Source organism: Scyliorhinus canicula, chromosome 11 (genome assembly GCF_902713615.1).
Source record: "Scyliorhinus canicula chromosome 11, sScyCan1.1, whole genome shotgun sequence".
NCBI classification, from domain to species: Eukaryota; Metazoa; Chordata; class Chondrichthyes; order Carcharhiniformes; family Scyliorhinidae; genus Scyliorhinus; species Scyliorhinus canicula.
The window spans coordinates 30,378,136-30,385,935 of record NC_052156.1 but is presented as its reverse complement, the minus strand read 5'-3'; the positions used below and the strand labels follow the sequence as shown (position 1 = coordinate 30,385,935).

General features: G+C 48.0%; 1 protein-coding gene across 1 annotated transcript in view; it reads left to right on the top strand.

Annotated features, from left to right (window-relative positions):
- Window positions 1–156: 156 nt before the first annotated feature.
- Window positions 157–7,800, top strand: part of raf1b (Raf-1 proto-oncogene, serine/threonine kinase b) — a 170,304-nt gene continuing 162,660 nt past the window's right edge. Inside the window, exon 1 of the mRNA XM_038812686.1 lies at window positions 157–174. The gene's annotated coding sequence lies outside the window, so the exon portion shown is untranslated. The remainder of the gene's footprint in view (window positions 175–7,800) is intronic.

Sequence of the window (7,800 nt, the reverse complement as noted above, 5' to 3'; positions counted from 1 at the left end):
GGGGGAAACGCCAATCAGGTCAGCCCAATCGTCGAGGTTCCTCCTTCTAATTGGGCGCCTTGACTGCCACTCCTCCGCGCCAAGTCCCGCCCACCGCCGCCGGACCAATCAGACGTCACCTTGTCCGCGGTTGCGCAGTGCTGCGGCCTGGCTGCTTTTCAAGTCCCTTTTCAGGTGCGTTTCGCTCCTTTGATGATTCTGGCAGCGTTGTTTTTTTCTTCTTTTAAGCGAGAAATCCAACCGATTGCACGTGGAAATTGTGGCGGCGCACGTTACTTTGTGCTTATCTCTAAATTAACTCAAATTATTATGTGTATGGTCTGCTGGGACTTGTAGTTTCTGACTGAGTGACAAATCCACATGGAGCTGAGCCCAGATTTTACCAATCAACCACGCCCAATCTCCGCAATTCTCTAATTCCTCCCAAGGCCGGGGCTTTTTTTGGGGTGGGGTGGGAAGAAAGGAGATATAGGGTTAGAGGATGGGGCATCGTTGCACCAGGATCGCTGATGTTATTCAGCTTGCATTTGAAAAATTAAAATTGCTTATTGTCACAAGTAGGCTTCAAATGAAGTTACTGTGAAAAGCCCCTAGTCGCCACATTCCGGCGCCTGTTTGGCGAGGCTGGTACGGGAATTGAACCCGCGCTGCTGGTCTTGTTCTGCATTACAAGCCATCTGTCTTAGCCCACTGTGCTAAACCAGCCTATCCCTTTTGAAATATGCTTCCATTTTATATTATTATTGATTGTTGATTAGGAAAATAGACCACATTTTTGGGAAACAATGGAAAATTGCTCAGAGTTTCTGAGTTTTTACTGTTACAGGCTGAGTGAGCAATGGCAGGAGGGTGTCATTACATATGTTTCTTTTCTTAGGTTGGTAAAATGCATGTACGTATCAGTAGTGGGCTTTTGGTAAAGTACACCATCATATCATTACTTGGGATTTGATATCTTCCACTACTGTAGTGTTAAAGAAAGATTAGCAATTCATCTACACTGCCCCTACTGACTTGGGATTTTCACTATCCTGTATGTGACTTGCTTCACTTTAGGACTGACAAAATATGACATAATTCAGAATGTAAATCAGATTTATTTGGTTGCGATCTAACAATCTGGCTTTAGCCAACAACAGATCTGTTTATATGGTTCACATGAAATTTTGCATTGTCTCCATCTAGTTTTCTGCTATTAAATGCATTATCTACACTGGTGTAAAAGTTAAGTTCTGAGATCTAAAGTTTTCATAAAACTGCAAATCTTAAACTGGTACTTATAGTGCATTTCTTTGGAGGCATTCCAACAACAACTGGCATTTAATGTAGTAAAACATTGAGAGGCACTTCGCAGGAAAATAATCAGTCAAGAAGGATACAAAAAAAAAATGTCAAAGTAGGTTTTAAGGACTGATTTAAAGTATGAGAATGGGGATGGTAACATAATGGGAAAATAAATTGATTAGTAATCTAGAGACCCGGAAAATAATCTGAAGGTGTGAGTTCTAAATCCCACCATGAAGGAATTTAAATTCAGTTAATTAAATAGGTCTGGAATTGGACAAAATGCTGGTATCAGTGGTGGCAGTCATGTAACCACCAGATTGTTGCGAAATCCACCCGGTTCATAATGTCCCTTTTTCGGGGAGGAAACCTGCCATCCTTATTTGATCTGTGGCCTATATGTGACTAGAGAGCCATAGCCATGTTATTTACTCTTAACTGCCCTTTGAATTGGCCTAGCAAGTCACTCAGTTGTATCAAACTACTATGAAAAAGTATAAGAAGATTAGAATTGGATGGATCACCCAATATCGACTGAGGCATTGGATTCAGGCATGAGACAAAGACCTTGCAAAATTCCAACCTAGTAAGATCTGTTTCCGGGCCAGCAGGGAGGCAAAAGCCAGGACATCGGCCTCTCTCACCCCGTGGGCCCCGGATCTTCTGACACACCAAAGATCTCTGGACTCGGCCCCACCCTCACCTTTAATACTTCTGACATGACCTCAGCAAACCCCTGCCAAAAACCCCTCAGCCTCGGACATCCCCAAAACATATGGACATGGTTCGCAAGGCATGCCTGTCCTCCACCCTCTCAAAGAACCTGCTCATACGGGACATCACCATGTACGCCCTGTGGACCACCTTAAATTATATCAGGCTGAGCTGGCACATGACGAGGATGCATTGACGCGCTTCAGAACCCCCTCGCATAATCCAGCCTCCAACACCGCACCCAGCTCTTCCTCCCACTTTCACTTTCCCTCCCTTCCTCCTACTCTCGACACCACCTTAACTTGTAGCCCCTGGGGCGGCAGGTGCGGGAAAGTCAAAACCTGCCTCCGCACAAAGTCCCTCACTGCAGATACCGGAACCCATTCCCACCTGGCAGCTCAAACTCCTCCAAGCTCGGGAAGACTTCCTCAATAAAGAGATCTCCGAATCTCTCGATCCCCGCCCGCTGCCACTCCCAGAAACCCCAATCCAGCCCGCTCAGAGCGAACCGGTGACTACCACATATCAGCGCCCACATCGACACCCCCTCCAGCCCCATGTGCTGCCGCCACTGTTTCCGCACCATCAGGGATGCCACTACTACCGGGCTTGTGGAGTACCTGGCCGGCGAGAATGGCTGAGGTGCCATTAACAGTGCCTCAAACCTGTGGCTTTACATTAGGCCGCCTCCACCCGCTCCCAAATCGACCCCTCCCCCACTACCCACTTCCTGACCGTCGCTATATTTGTCGCCCGATAATAATTTATAACATTCGCAAGCGCCAGCCCCCCACACTCCCCCTCCAGCAGCACCTACTTCACCCATGGGGTTTTACCCACCCAAACAAATGCCGAGATCACCGCATTTACTTTTTTAAAGAATGCCTTGGGGTTAAAAATTGCAAGGCTCAGAAAGATAAACAAAAATCTCGGGAGGACCGTCATTTTCATTGTCTGTACCCTCCACGCCAATGACAGCGGGAGCGCATCTCACCTCTGAAAGTTCCCCCTCATCTGTTCGATCAACCAACCCAGATTCAGCTTGTGCAGCTGCTCTCATTCCCGTGCCACCTGGATACCCAAATACCGAAAGCTCCCCCACACCACCTTGAACAGGATCTCCCCCAATCTCTTCTGTATTCTCGCCTGAATCGCAAAGACCTCACTCTTGCCCATATCCAATTTATACCCCAAAAACCGACCAAATTCCTCTAATGTCCCCATAATCCCTCCAATCCCCTCCAGCGGGTCTGAAATATATAGAAGTAAATCATCCGCTTATAGCGAGATCCCACGCTCCACCCCCCCCCCCCCCCCCCCCACGTACTATCCCCTGCCAGACCTCCAACATTCTCAGCGCCATTGCCAATGGCTCTATAGCCAGGGCTAACAGCAGTGGGGAAAGTGGGCATCCGTGACTCATCCCCCGGTGCAGCCTAAAATAGTCTGAATTCACCCGATTCGATTACACACTCGCCAACGGTGCCTGATATAACAGCTGGACGAAGTCCACAAATCCCTGCCCAAACCCAAACCGTCCCAGGACCTCCCATAGATATTCCCACTCCACTCGGTCTAAGGCCTTCTCTGCATCCATGGCAATCACCTCTACCTCTCGCCCCTCTGGAGGCACCATGATCACATTTAGTAACCTCCTGATGTTGGCCACTAGGTGCTTCCCTTTTACGAACCCCGTCTGGTCCTCCCCTGTCACCCCAGCACACAATCCTCTATCCTCGAGGCCAAGACCTTGGCCAATAGTTTGGCATCTACATTTAGCAGGGAAATCGGTCTATATGACCCACATTGTTCCGGGTCTTTAACCCGCTTTAAAATGAGGGAGATCGAAGCCTGAAAGAACGTGGGGGGATACTCCCGGATCCCTTGCCTCATTAAAATCCCTTACCACCAGCGGTCCTAATAGCCCCGAGAACTTCTTGTAAAATTCCGCGGGTACCCATCCGGACCTGGGGCTTTGCCTGATTGCATTGTCTCCAGCCCTTCACTACTTCCACCACCCCAATTGGGGCCCTCCACCAACTCTTCATCCACCTTCGAGATCTCCAATCCCTCTAGAAACCGCCTCATCCCCGGCTGGGGGTTCCGACTCATTTAGTTTTTATAAAAGTCCCTAAACACCCCATTCACCTCTGCCGGGTCCAAGACCGTCCCCCTCCCCAATGTGTCCTTCACTTTCACAATCTCCCTCGCCACCTCCTACTTCCTCAACTGGTGCGCTAGCATCCTGCTCGCCTTCTCCCCACACTCATACACGGCCCCTCTCACCCTTCTCAACTGCCCCACCGCCTCTCCCGTAGATGCCCAAACTCCATCTGCACCCGCTGCCACTCCTTTAGCAGCCCGCCTCCGGGCCTCTGCATATCTCCTGTCCACCTGCAGGATTTCTTCCACTAGCCTTTCTATCTCCGCCCGAATCAAAATAAACTCCCCACTGACCACTGCCTTTAGTGCCTCCCTTACTGTACCTGCCGAGACCTCCCCTGCATCATTAATCTCCACATATCCCCGGATGACCTTCCTCACCCGCTCACACACCTCTTCCTCCACCAACAGTCCCACGCCCAGCCGCCATTGCAGTCACTGGGCCCCCCCTTTGCTCACCCATAGGTCCACCCAGTGTGGGGAATGGTCCGACACCACTATTGCCGAGTACTCAACATCAACCACCCCCGCCAGCAACGTCTTATCGAACACATAAAAGTCTATTCAGGGGTACATCTTGTGCACATGGGGAAGAATAAAAATTCTTTGTCCCCCCATGTGCTGCAGAAACCCCCTTAGCTCCTTTAGTGTTGCTGACACCCTCCCCGAACTCGATCACAACCGGTCCAGTCTCAGATCTAGAACCGTATTAAAATCCCACCCCCCTACATAATTAACCGATGGGAGTCCAGGTCGGGATCCTCCCCAGTACCCGCCTCATCAATTCAACGTCGTCCCAGTTCGGAGCATAAATGTTCACTAATACCTCCGGCATCCCCTCCAGTTTCCCACTCACCATAACATACCTCCTCGCAGAGTCCGCCACTATGCTTCCCACTTCAAACGCCAGCCGCTTATTAATCAAAATTGCCATCCCCTTCGTTTAGAATCTAAACCCGAGTGAAATACTTGACCTACCCATCCCTTCTTCAGTCTAGTCTGGTCCCCCACCTCAGCTGAGTCTCCTGTAGCAGGGCCACATCCACCTTCAATCTTTTTAAATGTGCGAGCACACGGGCCGCCTTGACCGGCTCATTCAACCCTCGCACGTTCCACGTGATCAGCCGGTCGAGGCTCCCTACCCTTCCTCCCCCGCTAATCAACCATAGCCCCTCTTGGGCCAGCCTCCAGCTCGCGTCCCACACCTCCTCAGGCCCACCGTTATCGATCATCCTCCTATTATGTTTTAGAAGGCTTACCCCTGTCAGCAGTATGCTCCCCCCACCCCCCCCTCCAAGTCTCCAAAACAACAATCCCTACCCTACCCCACCCCCCAACCTTCTGCTCACCTACCATTGCACTTCTGTGAACTAGCCCGCCCAGCTAGCTTGGCAGCCCCTGCCCATGGCACCTACCATCCTACCCCCCCCCCCCCCCAATGATTCATCTCCCCTCCCCGTCCAACCAATCCACTAGTGCAAACAAAATCAACCCAAGCCCAATCAAAGAGAACAAACCCCCTCCTTCCAACAAAGAACAAAAACAAACCTGAGACAAAACAATGGCCCCAAACACAGATTAAACACAGCGTCAAAGCATCTCCAGCAAAGTTCAATGTTCTCCTGCCATTCCATTGTCTCTGATAAACTCCATCGCCTCCTCCGACGTCCCGGTATTGTTCCCGGCCTTCATAGGTCACCCACAAATGTGCCGGGTACAGCATCCCGAAGTTCACCCCCTCCTTGGCCTTATTGAAGCTCACTCTCCTCTTGGCCAGCTCTGCACCCAGGTCCTGGTATACCCGAAGTTCACTGCCCTCCCAGATGCAGCGTCTGGGCTACCTGGCCCAACTCAAGATCCATCTCCACGTGTGTTGCAGATGCCGGACCAGCTTTTGCAATCTGTTCCCCTCTTTTGCGATCGCTTCTGGTCCTCAGCTCCATGCACCAGTTGGCCACTCTCTTCTACCAGCACTCCTGCATATTTTTTTCTCCTCACATCCACCCGTTAAAACCACCATGAGTGGGAGACACCAAATGTGCGACTACTCACACCGTGGCTGCCATGTCTCTCAGACTTACAGAGCCTTTAATTAAGTCCCTCATAAGTGTCTGTTAGCTCAAGTCAAAGCTTATGGAAGTGAAGGTAAATTGTTGGCCTTCTTAGGAAATTGGGTGAGGAGACAATAACAATAATGGGCATATACTCTAATTGGCTAGATGTGACTGGTGGTCTGTTTTGGGGCCTTAATAACTCACTATTTAATAACTTAGATAACTGGATAGAAAGTCACGTGCACACGTTTGTTCATGATACAAAGATAGGCAGCATTGTAAGCAGTCTAGGTAGAAAAGCAGAAAATTGCAGAGAGATGTCGATATATTAAGCTATTAAGTGAATGAGAAGAACTGTGGCAAATGAATTTCAATAGAGGCAAACGATTTGATTGAATTATGGAAGTGAACCAATAAAATAAATAGAAATAACCTACTTTTATTAGTTGACCAACCTGGGATAAGAGAGCATTGTTTAAAAATTAGAACAAGATCATTCAGTGGTGGAATTGGGAATTATTTTTACACATAGAATATGATGAAAGCTTGGAACTTGCTATCTTAATCAATTGTTACTTTTAATTCTTGAGATTTATACAGTTTTGGATTAAGGGATACGGGACAATGGTAGGTATGTAGTTAGGTCTCAGATCAGCCATGTTCTCATTGAATGGAGCAACAGACTCAAAGGGCTAAATGGCCTACTCCTATTCCTGTGTTTGCTGCAAGAATTCCTCAAGTCAATTTTCCAGGCCCAGCCATCTTGAGCTGCTTCACCAATCACCTTCCCTCCATCATAAGGTCACAGGTGCTGCCAGTGTTCAGTTCCATTCACAATTTCTCAGATAATGAAGCAGTCTGTTCCTGTATTCAACAAGGCCCGCACAGCATTCAAGTTTGGGTTGAATGCTGGCTGGCCTAGATTTTATTTTAGAAGGATTTTGTGTGCCTCCTAAACTTGACCATTTTCTACTAATGAAGTCACTCACATTGATGCTAATAACCTTTTTTACAACAAGCAAACTTAATATAGTACCATGAAGTAGTAGCAACATGATTTTAATAGAAGGGAGTACCTCAATTAATTAATCAAATTAGTTGGATTTTTGTAATTTTCTTTTTCCACTCCTATGTAAGGATTAAAAATGCTGTCACAGTCTGGAGAAAATAAAAAGAATCTGAATTATCCATGGGACTCTCGTATCAAGGACACACTGACTTTGACTTAGTTTGATCAATGAGTTGCCTGTAAGCCATAAGATAGGGGCTACACCTTGAAGCAAACCATTGCCTTAAGTTTAAAGCAATTGGCTTAAACCAATTAAATTATTCCTTACAACAACCAATTAGCCATTTCCAGCAATGTGGGCTAAAGTGGGTGATAATAGTTTTTTTTTAGATATAACTTGGAGGTACCGGAACCATCTTGTTATGTAAACCAAGTGATGGGGAGCCAGTTTAAATCTTTTGGGAAAGAGGTGACACTCCTGACAGCGCAGAGATCATGCGTGCCACACTGGGATCAGGGACAGAGGTGGAATTTCTGTTAGCGTGGATCCCGGATAGCAAAGCTGCCATTGGAGGC